The sequence below is a fragment of the Lonchura striata genome, chromosome 6, assembly GCF_050655825.1.
Source record: "Lonchura striata isolate lonStrDom1 chromosome 6, ASM5065582v1, whole genome shotgun sequence".
NCBI lineage: Eukaryota > Metazoa > Chordata > Aves > Passeriformes > Estrildidae > Lonchura > Lonchura striata.
In genome coordinates this window covers 39534375-39554419 of record NC_140708.1, presented here as the reverse complement: position 1 = coordinate 39554419, position 20045 = coordinate 39534375, and positions in this window count along the sequence as shown.

Here is a 20045-nt window from a genome sequence, read left to right as displayed (position 1 = left end):
GGTCTAGTTCCGCCCATCTGTTGTCCCCTTGTCACAGCCCTGGAGAAGTCCAGATCGAGGCAGAGCCATCTCCATCCCTTTTGGTCTCCTTTTGTCTCTGGCACGTTTGGCTCCATCACACGGGCTGAACTGAAATGATATTTCCTGAGCACTGGCCTCTTTGACACTTACATGGACTCAGCATCTTAATTACTGTTAGTGCGAATCATCTAAAGCTGGTGCATAATTTCTCAAGACATTCATAGGAGATCTACAGTAGACATTTACTCAAAATAATGAAAATAAAGAAATCCATAAATCCCATGAAACTTTCCCCTACTTCATTTTAAGTTGTTTATACAAGGAACTTCATGTTGTAATAACACTTTTTGGCCTTTGTTTGATTGGAAATTTCTATTAAACTGTTATGAGAAAATAACTTTATGCTTGGGGTTTTATGTTTCAATTTGATTAACAACAGGCTTTTACAAGGACTTGAGCGCTGCTGCCTCCGCCGAACGCATCCAGCCTTATTGCACTGCCTGCTTGGCTGTATGGAGTGGACTTTATCAAGAAAATTATATTTCCTGCCTGTGACATTTTGGAAATGTATTGTATGTCATATCCCTGTCCTAAGCGTTGTTAGTGCGAATCATCTGACTCTGGTTTATAATCTTTGGACTGTATTTATAACAGACCGTTGTTCTGTAGTGTTCTAAATTTCCTGCTTATGATGCAATGGCAAAAGTCATTAAACATTAGCAGTAATAGTATTTTCACTGTAATAAAGTGTTAATTACTTCCACATGTTAATCGAGTTGGGGGGGGGGGGCAGAGAGATTTTTGCTATTGTTACTGTGCCTAAAATAATTTCCATGTGATAATTTTCCAGGATATCAAAAACTGAATAATTATGCACTAATTAAGAAAGTAGAGCCTGCTCTGGAGTTAAGACTGCATTAATTTTAATGTTTTTACAGTCCTTTAATTGGGGAGAGGGCTGTAAATTGCGAGCTGACGCAGTCCTGCCGTACGCGGGCCTGCCTTCGCAATCTGCCTCCTCTCCACCGCAACCCAAGGTCAACACAAGTTTGCAAAATCCCTCTGCTCTTCGTACGAAATGTATTGGTGCTGAAGCGTGCATCTATCACTCTGACAAGCATTTAACTCTCCAAGAGCACATGCTCTCACTTCTTAAATTATTAATTGCATTAAATACATTTTCATATCGCGGGCTGTTTGCTACAAACTGTTCCCAAGCACGGAGAGGTGCCCCCCCCGACCCAGGATGAGACACTTGGCTGTTGTTGCAGCTGGGAAGGGATTGGTTTTGGAAGCTGCAATTCCAAAAATCGCTGAAAAAGTCACCCTTGCAAAGTCTTTTATTTTTTTAATGTTGATCGGTTGGCTTTGCTTTTCCTCCTCTCTTTTGTTCCGTGCTAATGTCTGTAAGTCCATATTGTTTGGGTTTGTTTATACCTTTGCACTTATCAGCTCGTGCAGTTTTCCAGGGTATTCTCCCTGTCACACCATTATCACAGGCAATGGCATCATCATCCGCTTCATTATCATCTCTGGGTCATTCCAGCCCAGAATGGCTTCGTGTTACAACTAAAAGGAGGAATCTGGCAAATGGATCATATTATCTCCCTCTCTCACTCCAGCATTTGAATGCATTATACACGACGCACTCTTTATATTAACAGGCATCATGACCTTTGCCTGTAACATGTTTATTTAAGCAGGACTTGCTGGTGCTGCTGGAGTTCTGCTCCTGCCAGTTCCCGGTGCTATTGTGAGCCCTGCGTTTGTACCTCGCTCGTGCCAAGGTGCCTCCCAGACTGCAGAGGGAATGGCGAGGCCCAGGTGGGAGAGTGGAGCTGGGGAGGCAGCTCCTGTCCCTGCCTGCCTGGGAAAGAGGGAATCCTGTGGGATGCTCCCAGGACTGCCCTGGGCAGTGGTGGGACCCTCCTGCAGTCACTGTGCAGGCTCAGACCTGGGGCTGTCGAGGGTTTGATGGTGGCAGAACATAAATGTTCCCTGTGTCAGTGTTTGCTGCTAACTCCTGAAGTATCGTGGCTTTGTTCGAGTGAGGGCACTAAGGTTACTCCTTGGAGCTCCAGGATACTTCAGGTAATGGATGAGAAAGGAATTCACATTGTTTTAAATAAAAAACTGCTTTTATGAATAGAAAAAAAAAAAACATCAGGGGAAAATCTTCCAAGGATGTGGGTGGCTCCCCAGATAAGGATGTAGTCAGAAACTGGGAAGCATTTTTACCCACTGCAAGGATGAACCTCCAGCAGGCTTTGACATTTCCCTGTGACCCTGAGCTCACACTTGGTGGAGGTTTGAATTTCTGACCTTGGTCTTGTTTTCTCTTTTCTCTATTTCTATTTAGTACTTAAGGAAAGCACCTCAGGCATTAAGAGAAAAATTGGAATAATTTACTAGCACATGTCAATGTTTACTTGGTTTCCTTGCACTTTACTCACAGTTTAATTACAGCTGTACTTGAACTTACTTGTAAAGCAATAGGAAACTTCACTTCTTGAACATTTGAACGTATGAGCAGAGGTAGATCTGAGCATGGCTGGGAATGGGATCCTATCTCCATCTGACCTTTCACTGAATTCTCATTGGATAAACCCTCTCCAGGGCTCCTTTTAAAATTTCCCCAATTTTCTGCTTTTGTGCATTTCCTTTTAGCAGTATTTTAATGACATGTGGTGCCAAGATCAAGGAGTGGCATCCCTTCAAAGGAGTGGGTATAGATTCTTTGAGGATGGGCATAAATGGATCACCTTGATCCTCCTCCATGTCATTCCAACAACAGATATCAAGTAGATGGTGGACACTTGCCAGTGCTGCAGGACAAAGTGATTCCCAGACACTTTTAGACGCGTTTCTAAGGTGTGTTTATGCATTTTGATCCATTTCCCTTCATCCTGCATCCTAATGAGGGCATACACCAGCGAGGATTTGCTTTGCAGGACGAATTGGACATGAGGACACAGGAGCAATGGAAAACTTGTGGATGGAATTGCAGCCCCAAGTGCAGAATTTTTAGCTGCTTTTGAAGAATATTTCTAACATCATTTTAATGGCACATTCCTTCGAGGCAACATAAAGGACATTGTGCTGCAGTTGGTGTTTTTATCACGTCTGTTCAATAGCTCAGGTGGAAGAAATCATATTTTTCAATGCCCAGCATGCCTCAGTCCAGTTGGAAAACTCTGGAACATCTCTGCAGAGATCACTCTACCTGCTGTTAAAGAGGGAAAGATGGTAGGAAAGTTAACAAAGACAAATTATAGAAAGGCCAAGAGAAACATTTTTCACCCAACTTACTTTTTTTTGCCTCACTTTCTTCTGCTCCAATTTCTCTATTACCATTGCATTAATTAGAAATTTAGGTAAATGACATAAGTGCCCTAATTTTTTATTTCTGCCAGGAGAACAATTAGGCCATCAGAAGTAACAAATGGTCTGGGCTCAGGTTGCCTGTTGAAAATTTCAAGCTGCATTATTTCTGACATGAAAAAAACCCCAACAAATAATAGTTGTTTTGGCCAATTTTTACCATAAGCATTGTCAGCTTTAGCAGAATCACTGTACCATTGGCTGTTTTTTTTTCCCCCTATTGTCATGGCTCATTAAAGTGTGCTGACTCTTGTGGATTCCCATTTCCTTTAGGTAAATAGTTATTTACATGAACTGCGACATTTTTCTTTGGTGACAATTTCTAATTGTTCAGGCAACCAAGGGTGATATATTAACCACTCTGAAGAAAGCTTCATCTATGAAATAAATTACTTGGAATTAACTATCCTTTCAAAAGAGGCAAAATTTCCAAATGGACAAATTAGACCCTTCTTAGCCACATATGGTAAGTGTTTTAAGCATTTCCCCACTGGTAGTTACTCTGGAGAACAATTCTTCATGATGGAGTGGAAGAGTTCTTAACTCATTTGGGGTCCTCCGCATGCCAGCGCTCGCCAGCGGCGGCTCTGATGGAATCGCTCTGGGGCTGAGCTCCTTGAGGCTTTGGGAAATTTTTGCTCCCACATTTTTTAACTGTTTTTTTTTTTTTTGCTCCACATTTTTAACTCTTGCTGTGCTACGTTGGAGGCCAGGGATGGAAAAGTCCCCATCCTGGTACGTGTTTTAGTTCATCTTCTTCTTGAGTGAAAATTTGATTTCCAGCTTCAGGGTTTCTAAAGGGATTGAGGGCAGCACTGGGGAGAAGGGTTTGGGGGTGCTGGTGGGTGAGAAGTTGGACATGAATCCAGGAACTGGGGCTCATCTCAGCAGAAGGGGACAGGAGGATTCTGCCCCTCTATTACACACTCATGGGATCTCACCTGGAGCACTGCAGCCAGCTCTGGGGTGGGTTCCCAGCACAGGAAGGAGATGGATATGCTGGAACCAGTCCAGAGGAGGTCATGGAGATGCTCTGAGGGCTGGAGCCCCTCTGGAGCCAGGCTGGGACAGCAGGGGCTGAAGAGGAGCAGCTCCAGGGAGAGCTCAGAGCCCTGCCAGGGCCTGGAGGGGCTCCAGGAGAGCTGCAGAGGGATTGGGACAAGGGATGGAGGGACAGGACACAGGGAATGGCTCCACTGCCAGAGGGCAGGGATGGATGGGAGATTGGGAATCGGGAATTGTTCCCTGTCAGGGTGGGCAGGGGCTGGCACAGGTGCCCAGAGCAGCTGTGGCTGTCCCTGGATCCCTGGCAGTGCCCAAGGCCAGGTTGGACACTGGGGCTTGGAGCACTTGGGACAATGGGAGGTGTCCCTGCCTGGATCTGGATGGGCTTTGAGGTCCCTCCAACCCAAACCACTGTGGGATTCTGTGTCTCTGTGAAACACATTTCAATTACATCAGGACACAGCAGTTTTCCCTCTAATCACAAGTTCCTACAGGCCTCCAGTGTGGAATCCTTACCTACAGCTTCTGTTTACAGACCTGGTTCTGCTTTTACTCATGCAACTGAATTCAGAGAAATCCCATCTGAGGCATCAGGCCTGAAACAGATCATCTGAGTGGATATTAGGTTTATTCCAAAGGTCAGTACTTTTAAAAATATCCCTAGTCTTTTATGCAGAGTAGAATCATATAATCATAGAACCATTAAGGTCGGGAAAGACTTCCAAGATCATCAAGTCCAATCTCCATCCACACATGGATGGGATGCCATCTCCTTCAGGTCATTAACTTAAAAAGCACTTTAATTAATTTTAAGATGCCCATATATTGTTTTTTTGGACAGCTTTAAACATTTGTAAGCCCTTACAAACTCATGTCCTCTGGGCTTCTGAGTGCCTAAGTCCCATTTCAATGTTACTCCAGGCAAAGCCACTTAGGCACTTTTGGAAATGTTACTGACATAACTCTTTCCCCAGTGTCTGAGTTGTGCCAAATATTGCAAGATAGAAACCTAAGAAAACATGTTTTTCTAATTTAAGTCATAACTTGACCACATTTCAATGTCCACATTTTGTATTCAGAAACTAAGAACTTCTTGCAAGGAAGCATCCAATCAGTTTAAATTATGCTTAGTTTGTTTTTATGGTTTCCCATGACTTTTTTGGGCCAGTGTAGTTTCCCGTTTCCCACACATTCGAAGCCAGTATGTCAATACTTTGGAATGTATTAGGCTGCTTAGCATAATTTGAGCACACTTTTGAAATCGTTTCTCCTACAAAAGATCTGGTTATTGTACATTCATTCGACAAAAATAGCAAATTAAAAGAAGATTGTGTTTTCTGTTCGTATGGAAAAAATTTAATTAGGAGTTATTTTGGTCCTAATATTTACTCTGCAAGAGTAATTAAAATAGAAAGATCAGTAAAATAGGTGTAGCTCTAAACACATGTTCTTGCTTTGTTTAATTATGTTGATTAGGTTTAAACCCCAATTTGGCATCACCTCCCTTGTCTTAATATGTTGTTGATGAAACCATGTGGAGACCTGACCTTAATATAATCGTGACAAACCTCATTTGATTACCTTTAGCTAATTAAAACATACGTTATATGTACCATAATATTATTGTTATTCATCTTGCACCTCTCTGCCTCTACATCATTATGCTGAAAGTAAATCTTATTGTGAGATTTCTGTCTCTGAAGGACCTCATGCCTTTGGCATAATTGGGAGAGGTGTTTATTTCATGGGCCAGTTATAATAACAGTAATTATCATATAAAAACTCTGTGAATTTTTAAACTGAGGCTTAGTGCTAAGTTTACTGTGCTGGTGCAGCCTGGATTGAGCACTGGGCAGCTGTGGGACTTCCATGTCCCTCTTCCCATCCTCTTTCCCATTCCTTCTTCCATTTTGGGACTTCTTTCCCCAGTCCTGGCTGTACAGCTTTCATCCCTGTTTTCTGGCTGTCCTGTCCAACATTAACACCCAGGATTTAGCCCCAGGATTTGGAGATCCATTATTTAAGGTGCTGGATCCTTTCCCAGAATAGTTTCTTCGGGGGAGAGCTGGAATCTCTCTTTGGGGGGTGTTTATGAATCACAAAGCTAATTATGACTTAGAAATGCCTTTGGGACTTTCCCTGCCCTCCACCATCACAGGTGTTCTCTTTCCTAGCAAAGTCATTTCATAGAAGGGAAGTGTCATAGAAGGGCAACTGATGGTCACACTGAGCAAATTTAATTATATCTGGGGCTCTGAGCAACCTGGTCTGGTGGAAAGTGTCCCTGATCATGGCAGGGGTTGGAACTGGGTGGTCTTTAAGGTCTCTTACAGCCCAAACCAGCCTGGGATTCTATTTGATGAAAATATTTTTATGGAATCTGTTGCCAGGACACCAGCATAGCCTTTAATGTCACTCTGGTCCTCAGTGCCAACATCCCCAGTTTGTACCTGCAAGAAAGTACAACACAAAATAAACAAGAAAAAAAATTTAAAGATCTTGCAGTGGAATTTCATTAATATTTCAGAAGGTATGAAATAGGATGCTCTCCATGGGCATGTAAATAATAAAGAAATTTGAACCTGAGCCATGACTGTCCCAGGTTGGTGCCTGTCCCACTGGAACATTCTTCTGAGGTGGTTTGAAGACATCACAGCTGCTGCAAATATAGAATTGATGCTGAAAATTGCCTTCCAAAATGTATCCAGAATTATTTCGGCTTTCAGCACAAGTGTGATAGAGGAACTGGGAACTGAGATGTTTTATAAGCTGGGCTCACCTGGGAATGACTTGGATTCTTCCTGACTTGATTTTCCTTCAAAGCATGTTGCCTCATCTTCCAAACATTGCCTATTAGAGGCTTTCTTTAAAAAAAAAAAATATAGTTGACCTAAATAACAAATAAAAATAACAATAAAAATTAGAAGTTATGGCCATTTCACCTGTCCTGAGTTCCATAAAAGCAGGACAGGGAGGGTGGTGAGCAATCCAGGTAAGTCCATACCAGGAGCAGCCATCCCAGTGCCACCTGCCAACAAGGCACAGGGGCAGGGCACACGGCAAGGCTTCAAAACCAGTTTGTGTCCATCCACTGGGCAAAAAGAATGGAATGCCTCCTGCCTGGAATGAGGACTGGGGTGACAAATGTGACAATGTAGGGTCAGAGCATGGTGGCTCCACCACCTATACTCCTGCTCTTGGCTGCAGACTCCAGCTCCTCACCCTCACGAAAGTGGGGACAGGGCTGAGTGACTCCCCATCTCCTGGAAAATATCTTGGCTCTTGCCACTGCTCCTTTATTTCTGAATCCACTGGAAAAATACCAATATTTCACCACTAGTGGGTTGAGGAGGTTAAACTTTAATGTTTCCCTCTTCCCACCAATGCACCTCACGGAAAAAAAAAATAAATAATGGTTTCAAAAATGTACAAAATCCAATTTAAAATGACATTGGGGTTTTATTTAAAGTCATGGAAGCTGGTTAATTCCAAAATGCTCTCATTAACTCACATCATTTAACAAGTTTCTATTCATTTAGCTCTCTCTCTCCAGAGCCTCTCAGCTGCTCTACCTCAACACATTGACAGCCTTCTGTGCTCCTGCTTCCCAGGGGGACCTAAGGTGACTTTAAAATACTTTTTCCTTTTTCTGGAGTCAGGGTGCACAAAGGAACTGCCTCTGGAAGCCTGTGTGGAGCAGGGCAGGTTCCCCAGGCTGCCCATGGATGTCCTCCCAAATTTTGCCTCCTTCCGGCTCCATTCCCAAATATTCCTGCAGCGTCCTCAGCTCCTGCCTGGTGGGAATTCCCAGGGCTGGGCTATAATTACCAAGCCATCACGGGCCCTGCAATGAGCACAGAGGGGGTGCAGTGAGTGTGAGGATGTCACCCCACTTGTCCATGATGGGCTCGGAGCCTTCCTCCTCTGTGGCTGCTTTGCTGTCCTTTGTTTTGCAGTCTCACCTCTCTCACAGGCTGATTGTCTTTCCATTTTCCTGATATTTAGGGTTTTTGGGAGTTTTGTTCATTTTGTCTTCACCAATATCATCAGCTTTTTTCACACTCCCTCCAAAATGACTTTCTAAAATTCATCCGATCTGCTTTTGCTTTTCTTTTTTTCAAGGCAGAAAAGGGAAATAAATAATCACTTTCTTCTTTTCTTTTCTTTTTTTTCTCTTCTCTTCTCTTCTCTTCTCTTCTCTTCTCTTCTCTTCTCTTCTCTTCTCTTCTCTTCTCCTCTTCTCTTCTCTTCTCTTCTCTCTTCCCCTTCCTCATCCTCTTTCTTTCTCTTTTCTCTTTTTCTTTTCATGTTCATGTTGTGGATGATGTCCAGCTGTGGCTGCTCCATCCATGGAAGTGCCCAAGGCCAGGTTGGACAAGGCTTGGAACAACCTGGGACAGTGGCAGTCATCCCTGCTCATGGCACTGGATGAGTTTTAAGATTCTTTCCATCCCAAACCATTGTGAGATTTCATGATTCTCTGATCCCACAGCTGGGACTTGGAGCTGCTCCTCCTGATGGATGGGTTTCTCTTTCTCTGCATTTCGTGTGGGTTTTTTCACCTGTCTCCAAAACACTGGACCAAGCCCAGGAATTCCAGGTGATCCTGAGCAGCCACCACCACCACAATTCCAGCCACCACCACGTCCAGCTTCCCTGCAGCCCTGACCTGGAGCTGACAGCTCAACATTCCTTTACCACCTGCATTTAACTCTCGTTTGAACTAATTAAAAGCCTCTTGAGGTATTTTTTTTTATTTTGCCAGTAATTTGATGCTTTATAAGAGTTTAACATTGAGCACTTATGCTGGGTGAGAGTATCTATTCCTGAGTATTTATTTAATCAGTAATTGCATTTTACAGAAAAAAAAAAAAATCCTTGATTTATTCTAAAGAAAAATAATTAAAACCATCAGTTTACACGTGATCAGGTGGGGATTAAAAACTATATTTAATCATGCAATGGATTTTTATTATTTTTATTCTTGTGTTATGGCCAGTGTACAGTGGTTTTATCTCCTCTTTGTACTTGCAATAACATATTATTTGACCATGAATCACTTTAATGGATTGAAACATAAGCATGTGAATTGAAAAATAGATACATTAGTCAAATCAATAAATAAATATGAAAATATATTTCTACTATGAAAAACCATCTTGGCTACTGTGTCCTCCAACTTGGACAGAGAAAGCTGAAATATATAGCTGTAAAATATGGCTTGCCGTGTCAACTAGCCAGTGCCTGCAGCCTAAAAGGAATTTTGAGCACTGGGTAAGTAGTATTTCATCAACAAAATCATAAAATAAAGACATTAAAATGAAGGAATGATTGAGTGCTGCAGGACGTTTGTAAAATCACCCTTCAGTCTGGGGCTGGAGTAGTTTAGTATTAGACATTGCATACTTTTCATATAAATTTGCTTACAAATAGCATGTCTTAACAAGCAATATTGCCAGACTGCCCCTGTAGCAAATATTTTTTCACTCTGTTGCTAAACAAACTCTCCTCGTGTGTTGTGTGGCGTGGCTACAGTTGGTATAAATAATACATCCGTAATATTAGGAAAAAAATACAGTATAAACCTTCACACAGAGCATTAAGCCCTGTAATGAACTAAGATTCTGAGCTACTAAAAACATTTTTTTTACATATTTTCCAGTAGTAAAGCCCATCCTTGTTGCTTGTTTTAGTTCTGCTCTGGGCCAAATCCAAGGTTTCATTTATTGCAAGAATTTTTTCTTGGCTTTGCACCATTTTGATAGCAGAATATGGCCTTTTTCATTTACATTTGTGTGACCTCCATTCCAAGGGGGCTGCGTGTCCATATCCAAGTTGGGAAGCTGATAAACAACATTTATGGCTATGGATCAGTGTAAGCACTTCAATGAAAGAGGGATGTTAATTGCTCATCTTACATGGTCTAGAAATAAGCAGAGCTTGGTGCCTTTTTTAGCTGACATGGAATTCAGAAAAGAGAAGCTTTCCATTTCCTTTCAAGTTGCTAATTAGCTATATGAGAGAATGACAAAAATACAGAATTTTCCAAAGTTTATTTGCATTTTTCTACCTTGACATATTATGCAAATATTAAGTTGTCATTTGCATATGACAAGGATATCTGATCTTATTTTGCTTCAAGTCCCTTCAAATGCTGATATAAAGTTAAAACGTGAATCAATGTATGTTTCATGTGGTTTATGGGCTGCATTGTCACTTTTTGACTGATGCATTTTGCGTGTGAGCTCGACTTTGTAGGCAGCCATTGCAGACATCCTTGCTGGAATGGCTTTGATATGGAATTGGAGTGATGAATATCCTTAGCACCATCAGGAAGCTGAACTGGAGTTTTAGCAGCAAACCGAGCAGTGATTGTGAGCTAAAGAGCAACAGTTTTTGTTGGGTTGTCCATAACAGTGCAAAATACTCACCAAAACAGCAGCGAGGATGCATCAGAGCAAGGTAGAACACTGTTAAAATTAACACTTTATGTTTCTGGGTCAAGGCAGGACCTGTCTGCAATTAATTTGCCCTGATGATGTTCCACCTTGAGACCTTCAGAGGTTCTTTGTGGCGCAGCAGGTCCCTGAGGAAGGGCTGGGCATCCATCTCTGCAGGCAGGAAGGGCTGGCAGAACCCGTCAGGCTCGGGCCCCAAACACAAATGTCTCCTGAATCTCTGCAAACAATCCCACTTGAAATTATTGTGCAGCTTTATTGTATTTTCAGCAATGTGCTTTGCTGGCAATAGAGAGACAACTTCAGAGGTAATACCCTGGAATCTCTTCCTGTTATAGATGGCTGTAGCTCATATATATAATGTGATTATTTCTTTCATTAAAGGAACTAAGTAATGTTATTAGATTTGGCTTTTTTTAGTGCATCAAATGGTTTATTTTACCGAGGCTGGAATTATTCTTTTCCAGAAATCCAGAGGTCATTTATTACACAAAGCACCTTGCGTTTACAGAAAAGAGACACAGCAGCTTTAGCTGTATTTCTTGTGTCTGCTTCCTCATTGCCTGAGTGTGAAAACTTTATTGCTCATTATCTACTGGGCTGTGATGAAGTGACAGATGATTTATTGGGAGCCAAAAACTGTGTTTCAATGGTGAACATTTTTATCCTTTTGTATTGCAGCCTGCCAACCCCTCTAACTGCTGAGGCAACAAATAAAGAAAACTCACTGCTGGAGGGCCCTGTGACTATCACTCATAAATGTCCACATTTCAGATCCCACTCTGGTTCTAATTTGATTCAATTCCCTTTTGTTGCTTAAAAATTCAATTTGTTTAATTGAGCTGTTTGACAGTAAAATCTGAATTCCATGCATTTTAACCATTCATATTAAATTTCCCTCCACATAGTACTTTTAGTAATGTGCTTTAAAAGAGGTCACTTTAATTTAAATTTGGTGACCTTACAAGCTTATAAAAAGATCTATATGCTATCCTTCTCAAACCGAAATTAAATTGAATAAATGTAAGATAATGTTACAGTAGATATTTCTGACTGAGGTTTTGGGCTCCTGCAGAAATGAAACCTGCACCAGGAAGCTTCTGTGCCCTTCCAGGCCTGTTTTCCACAAAAAAAAAAAAAAACAACAACAATGATGGTGCAAGGAACATCCCATGGCAGGTCAAACCCACCATTAAAATTCATCTATAGCTTGATACTGGAGCTGGGGTAGTTATATTGTCTTGTCTTTGATAAGTTCTCTGCCCCTGGCTTGGGTTATTTCTATTTATTTTTAGATAGGCTCACAGAGTTTTTGACATTTCCATGGCAGAGTATCTTTTCCTTTAGGATTAATAAGAAATATTGGAACCAGTGCAAGACTTTTAAGATTTAGTAAACTTTAATCTGTAAAATTTAATAGCAATCTCCAAGTCATTATGAGTATATAGGATGCAGTCTGGCTTTACAAACACTTTTAAGCAATGAGTTATGTTCCAAGAATGGCTTTGCTGTGTATCATTACGTCCAGGTAAATGCCAGGATGATGACATAATTGGTAGTTGGGAGTAAAATACAACCTCTGTAAAATGTTACTAAGGTAAACGTAGCAGGGTTGTAATTCATTATACATAAACATGACTAGGAGTTATTTATCATTTTATGAAACACAGAATAACCTGAGCTCGCTGTGTTCTTCATTACTTTATGGGAATTGTTACGGGTGCGTTGCCGCTCGCTCCTTTATTTCCCTTTAATGATTTACCAACGCTGCCCCCCAAACCCGCGCGAGGTTCCTTTCCCCGATGCTACTCCTGATACACCAAGTCCTAAAAACTGGCCTCATTAGGAATGATCTCCTGCCACTTCCAGACACTGACAAATTTACGGCTCTGGATTAAAGGTCATATGGGCATTTCAGCCATTAAACCAACCCCATTCCGCAATACCTGCGACCGTCAGGAAATACATTTTTGCACACAGATGCCCGCTCCGTTATTTTCTGCTAAAGACATACAGTAATAGTTTGAAAGCAACAAAAGCCTATTTTGTACCTGTTCAGCTTGCAAGTGTGTTAGCCCTAGGCTACTGTTTAACTTTTAACCCTCTTGTTCACACAGCGTACATGCATAAAACTACAATGTACCACATAATGAAGCGAAGCTGGCAACATTTGTTTTAGACTGTTTGCTATAGGACACGCTTCTCTCTGGTTTGAAAATCAGTTTGGAAAACAAAACAAGACCAAAAAACACCGAGGTGCCTCGCTAGGAATTGCGGGATTATACTGGGGTTTTGCCACATTTAATAGCAGCCCTGCTATGCTTTCTGTGTATTAACAGGGCTTTCAAGTAAAAAAGAAATAATTCAGCACCAAATGATTTTTGAAGAAGAATTTCTTTTGCAATTCTTTCCTGGTGTCTGATTTTAAAACATTTTATCAAGCTTCCACTGTATGTGCCAAACACTCTCTTGTCAGGTGTAGGATGAACTACAGTATAACTGTGAGATATTTCTTTCCCTCATAACAATCTCCAGCCATAGCCCGTGATGAATTATTTGTACCATCACAAGGAAATTCCCCTCTTCTGCACTTAAACCCAGCAAAATTACACACCAATTGTGGCAGAGCAAACATCTGATGTGACAGCTGTATAGCACACGGAGATCCATTGGTCCATTGGTTAATCAGCAGATTTTAATGGTGCTGGGGAATATGTGGCGCCCTGAATTAGAAATGGGGCTGTGTTCTTCACTAATAGGACAAATTTTCTACCTGTGGATGAAGGACTCCTCCTGGTTAAAGGCTTCAAATGTTTAAAATTAAAAAAAAAAAAAAAAAAAAGACAAAAAAAAAAAAAAAGAAGAATGTGGAAAATCTGCCATAATTCAGAACACAAAAAGGAAATCCTGTGGATGAGTCAATTATATGGTTCCTAATGACGGTTCAGCCTGGAGGCCTTGAGTGAGGAGGGGATGAAATAGGGGAAGATTAACTTGGTTAACCTTCTTCCATTTCCCTGTGCCAGGCAAGTACTTTACTTACTGCATTCCCTCCTCTTTAACCCACTCTGTTATTTCCCACTGTAGGTGGGGAAGCTTGAATTTCACAAATTTCACAAGGATTTGCTCTTTGCTTTTTACTCCAATAATTAAAATGGTAAAAAGGGCCCAATGCTGTGTTGGAAAGTGGGATTTAGGGGTTTGGGTTGTTTCTACCTGCCACCATTAATGTGTCTCATCAGATGCTCAGGAAAATTAAGATCACAGTTTTCCTGGGCAGCTCATTATTAGGGATATATCCTAGAAATTAGAAATACCCCCAAGATTAAAAGCAAAGTCTCAGAGGCCCCTGAAGACAGCAGTATCTTTAGTGAGATAAAGGCCTGGCCAAGTGAAATAATGATAATGATAAATAACCATCATTTATTTTTATACATGCCCATATCATTTAGGACCTCATAGTGCTCCACAATAAAATCAAAGAAACATTAACTTGAAGTAAACAAATGACAAAACCAACATCAGCAGATGGGCAAATCAACAACAAAAATAAACAAATCAGCAGGTCAGAGGCTTCATTGCAGGGAGGAACAAATGAGTTTGGAGTGGAAATTTGGGTGGGAAATGCAGGAAACACCAAATGAAGAGTGAAAGGCTGCCTGTCCTCCAACCCCCCCGGTGAGCACAGCACCCTCAGACACCTCTGGGTGATGTCTCACTGCACTGGGGCTTCCTGTGTTCTCCATTTCTACTTAATTATCACATCTGCATTTTCTTCTCTTTTTTTCCTCAATCCTGAATCCCCAAACACCTCCTGGAAACCTGGTCTCCAGTCACAGCTGGATGGAAACACCAGGAATGTTGGACTGAGATGGGCAGTGGTGAAGCACAAAAAATCCAGATCTGGATATGTTTTTTATCATCTGATTTGAAGAAAGCATAAAAGAAAAGAGGAAAACTTATGACTTTGTTTTGAACCTTGGTGTGGTGAACATGACTTGCACATCCTCATGCACCAGAGTCTGGGAAATTTTCCTGTGCCCATTTCCCAATAAATTCATGATCCATAGGTGAGCTGTGGTCAGCATAAGCATTTTTTCTCAGGCAAGTAGGATTTTTCTGGAAATATTATTATTATTTACTGTTATTACTGATGATTATTTATAGTAGAGTTAAACCTAAAACTTTATTACACTGAGCATCAAGTAAATGCTTACTGGAAAATTCCCTTCTCTGAAATTGTGGGGGAAAAAATTCTTTATAACCCATTTAATAACAGGAATTAATTTTGATTCATTATTCTGGGTGGATGGAAGCAACCCCTACGGCTGAAGAAGAGGCACTGTACAGATCTGGATGTCCAGAGACACCGAGCCTGTTGACCTGTGATAGCAGATGATTTTCAGCCAAACAAAACCTTTTTCTTTTGTTTTTGTTTTAAACCTGTGAGGCTGCAGTGGCAGCAGGTACCTTCACCTAAACCTTGTTCAGCCTTGAAGCACTGAGGAGCAGGACTGGTCCTGGGAGCACTGGGATTTGCCATCCTCCCTGTGCTCATTTTTTGTTGAAGAACAACTCACTCTTGGCATGTGATGGTCATCTGCTGATGTTTCAGCCAGAGACTGCAAATAAGGATTTTGTTTTCTTTTACAAATAAATCTGCAGCCTCTATAAGGACAGATTTTAGGTGAGGTTTTAGATTAGGATATGCAAGGTCAGTACTTCCAACTCATTCTGGATTGAAAGACACCTAAAACATGAATTATGTGATTAGAAGAAATTTGAAGACTAAAAAATAATAGTTAATAGTAGTTAAAAATAATAATAAAAATAATAGTTAAAATAAAATAATAGTTAAAAAATAACTCTCTGCACCAGAAATGCATAATTTAAATTACTGTCTTCAAATACTGCTGCAGTTCCTTCCTTGATGAAAATTTGTCCTTCCAATTCCTATTTTAACAAGTTTTTGTATATATGAAAAAGAAAAATGTGATAAAATATTCTGGCTTGCCTTTGGGTGTTATTTGTACCTCGACAGTGAGGACTTGTCCCCACGCTCATGACAGTAACTTCCCTTTGCCACTTTGGACATTGTCAGACCAAGAAGTGCTGTTGACAGACACGTTCCAGGTCACAGAACAAAATTTCCTGATCAATAACATTCCAAGCAAACTTCAGGGCCAGAAATACAATTCCTGACATTGACAGGACACAAGATTCTGTAAAACATAGGAGGCTGTGAGGGCTCTGCATGGAGACACCACTGATGGCATGTAATGATTTCTGCAGGTGCAGGGACACCTCCCACTGTCCCAGCTGCTCCAGCCCCAGTGTCCAACCTGGCCTTGGGCACTGCCAGGGATCCAGGGACAGCCACAGCTGCTCTGGGCACCCTGTGCCAAGGCTGCCCATCCTCACAAACAAGAATTCCTTCTTAATATTTAAATTAAACCTGCCCTGTGGAAATGCTTTATTCCACTGGCTTATCCTGGACACTGAGCTGGTGTTAGATGTGCCAGCACCATCACTAGATCCATCCTTACCCAGGCAAACACTGTGCACAAGAAGGGAACAGCTGAAAATTGGGAATTTAGCTTGGGAAAAGCGGGACCCTGCCTGGAGAATGCTGTTCCAGCAACTCCATCCATGCAGCAGTTCCTGGAAGTACTTCTACACAAAGGTTTGTTTTTCATAGTGTGTAACTTGGCAAAAATGATTCAATCCACACTCAGGCTTGGCATCCAGATCTCAATCTGCATGGGCATGTTGGGTGGGTTTAAAATGACAAAAAATAAAGGAATAAAAGATTGTCTTCTCCTTGCCTTTTGGTGCTCCTTCTCCTTCCCTCACTGAGATTTTAATTTGCAGGGAGCTGTGTACACACAGCCCTTCTTCCCTGTGCAAACCTAATTGAAACTTGGGTGTCCAACATTAAAACTTTGCTCAGTATTAAAACAAAAACTAAGACAAAATTGAGCTTTAGCTCTAAATATATTTTCTTGCACTTTCTGTGAGTTTGGGGTGGTCACACCTGAGGTTTTGGGTTGAATCCAACCCAATTAAAAGTGTTATGTTTTATTTTTAAATTGAGAAGCTGCTATACGTGTTTAATCTTTTTTGTATGGTCAGATTAAAAAACATGTAAAATCCAATTTTAAAATTGGGTTTTCCTAAAAAGCACACAGAATTTTAGATTGCATTTTCAAAAAGAACCACAAAAACTGTGTGAGTGTTATTTTGCCTGTAAAATGCAATTGCACTGGAATAGTTCAGATGTGTTAACCCACACATGTGGGTGACAATGCACAGCCCCCTGCTACCCACCCCACTGAATTTTAGTTTTCTGAATGCCATTTTCTCAGCAGAACAAACCTGTGGGCTCTGAAATCCCCTTTAGTCCATTGGGAAGGCTTAGGCAGGTGCTGGGTGACCCTGGAGAAGTGGCTGTGCCACAGAATCGCTGAATGGTGGAGGTTGGGAAATCCCTCTGGGACCATCCATTGCCCAGCACTGCCACCACTGCCCCATGTCCCCAGGGGCTGCATCCACGGGGCTTTTAAATCCCTCCAGGGGTGAGCACTCCACCCCTGCCCTGGGCAGCCTGTTCAATGCTTTAAAATCTTTTCCACAAATAAAGATTTTTCCCTCAAAGTGTGAGGGCTGGTGATGGCAGTGAGCATCCATCTGCAAAGGACACATGAGCTGCAAAGACCCATCCCTGCCTGTAGTGAAGTTTCTCAGAAGTGTCTTTTGTGATGGCCTGGCCTCCAAAAAGGAGCAAACCCCTTTGTTTTCACTCCTTGCAATCCCTTTTCTCATTTGTGCCATCTAAACAAGTGCTGGTTTTGGAGAGGTGGGGAGAAGAAAATCCCAGCCCATCCTAAGGGTGAAGGTATTGCAGCAAAACCAGTTAAAACCATCTGAGGTCCTTAAAAGCCCCTGTAACTCATGAAGGGATTGAAATCACATAAATGGGGTGGCAAAATATTCACCATGTGCCTGTACAGCTCAGATGTCCATGGAATCCCAGAACAGCCTGAGTGGGAAGGGATCCACAGGGATCATCCAGCCCAGCCCCGAGCCCTGCACAGACATCCCAGAATCCCACCTGGGCATCCCTGGAGCAGTGTCCAAACTCTCCTGGAGCTCTGGCAGCCTCTGGGTCATTCCCTGGGGAGCCTGGGCAGTGCCAGCACCCTCTGGCATGAATCTGTCCGTGATCTCCAGCCTAAACTGCCCCTGGCACAGGTTGACCATGGTCCTGATATTGCTTATATTATTAAGCATTTTTGGGTGCCTAAAAGATAAGAATAATTATATTGTAAGGGTAGCTCGGGTGAGTTTGTGGTCTCATTCCCAGGAAGCACTCTGGGGCTGCAGTTTTATCGAGGCATTACCATCTCCATTTGCCCGTGGACAGAAAAATCAAGGTAAAGGCAGCGAAGGCAGCCCCACACGCGGGGTTAATCCCATCCCCTTGACCAGGATTGCTCTCACGCAGGCGTGGAAATGCAGGTTTGGCTCTTTGGGGGGCCAGGGCCAGCGGGGCAGGGCTGCTCTGCATCCCACTGTCCCCGGCATCACCTGGGAGCCTCCGCCGCGGCTCTCTCCCCTCCCGCAGCCGCCTTTATGTGCCCGGCATAAATCCTCTTTACTCGGGCTTTGTGTCTGGGGGCCGGCAGCGCGTTTGTTCCCAGACGAGGAGCGCTGCCGAGGCCGAGGGAAGCCACGGGAGGGGGAATACATGCATATCTAGGTATTTACCCAGGTATAAATACATCCACGCAAAATACATGCACCCCCCGAACCGCCAGCAGACACTGAGGGAGGTTTTTAACTCCGAATTCTCAGGCTTTAATAGATTTAAATCAGGCTCTTAACGCTATTTCAACATATTTTTTTTGTGTGTGTGTGCGTGTTTAGTAACAACAGTCATCTTAAATTGTAGTGGCACATGGCCAGAGGGAAGAGAGGTGTTAATGAGACTCACTATAAATGGAAGGAGCTCGGGAGTGACAGTTTTCCGGAGCACTGTTGGCATCGGATCGAAGAGACAGGTGGTGGCACAGGGCTGACCGATCACCTCAGATAATGATGAAAGAGGAGTGACAGGGGTGAAAGATTCAAGGACCACTGAAGAATGGCGCGGGGGAAGGCAGGGGCCATCAGCCAGCCCCGACAGCCCGGCCCGCTCCCCACGCGCCGGTGAAATATGAGAGGGGCTGATAAGGGGGAAGCAGGGTATTATCGATATCAGATGTGGAAATGAGTGGACTTAGTAACCTATCTACCATTTGGAGTAAGTATTTACGGTTTCCATGACCAGAATCAATCAGGTTTGAAATTCATTCTTATTTGGCGGAGGAAATGTGCACTTAACCTTTACATTCGGGGTCTCTTGATGAATATTGACCTAGAAAAATATCCCAAAGGTGTTGGGCCCGACGAAAAGTTATTTAATAATTTCGTAAATGATTGCTGTGCCGCGGGGACTAAATATTTAGATCGGAAATCCTAACTTTAGATGGGTGCTGGACCAGGGTGCAGATTATTGCTACACTGAGAGCCCTCCAACCTCTCATCAAGCAGCCATAAATCAGGGGGATGGAGGAGTTCAGACAGAGCAAATTCTGGTGACAGCCACGTGATGGACTCACGGGGGAGAAAATGAAAATTCATTCCCTGACAACCTGCTACAGGCTGCAGGTATGGCAAGGGGGAGAAGCTAAATAGATCTGTATCAGCTGCAAGGATGGCAGACCCCCAGCATATGGAAATGCTCCGGGAGGGGAGGTGAAACCCAGAGCTGCACACAAAATGCTAAAACCTCAGAGCGGCTGAATCACCTGAGCAAAGATTATATAAAAATGTAAATTGCCTGCTCCTGACCCAATCGCGTTTAGAAATGAAGGGACAAAGAGTGACAGGAAAGGTGCTATTATTACAGATTCAGGGTGATGCACAGTCACTGCTCAGATTCCTCTCCGGCAGTGGCTGGGAGGCAGCTCAGGCACGGCGAATAATTTCCCTGCAACTGCCCTCTCCTATTTATACACCTGCTCCAGAGGCTTTGGGGATGAAGGGAAGAGATCCAGTGGATTTGGACGGGCTTCCGAGCGGGATCCACGCAAATCTGCTCCGTGAGGCGGTTTCAATCCCCCATTTTTCTCATCTAAG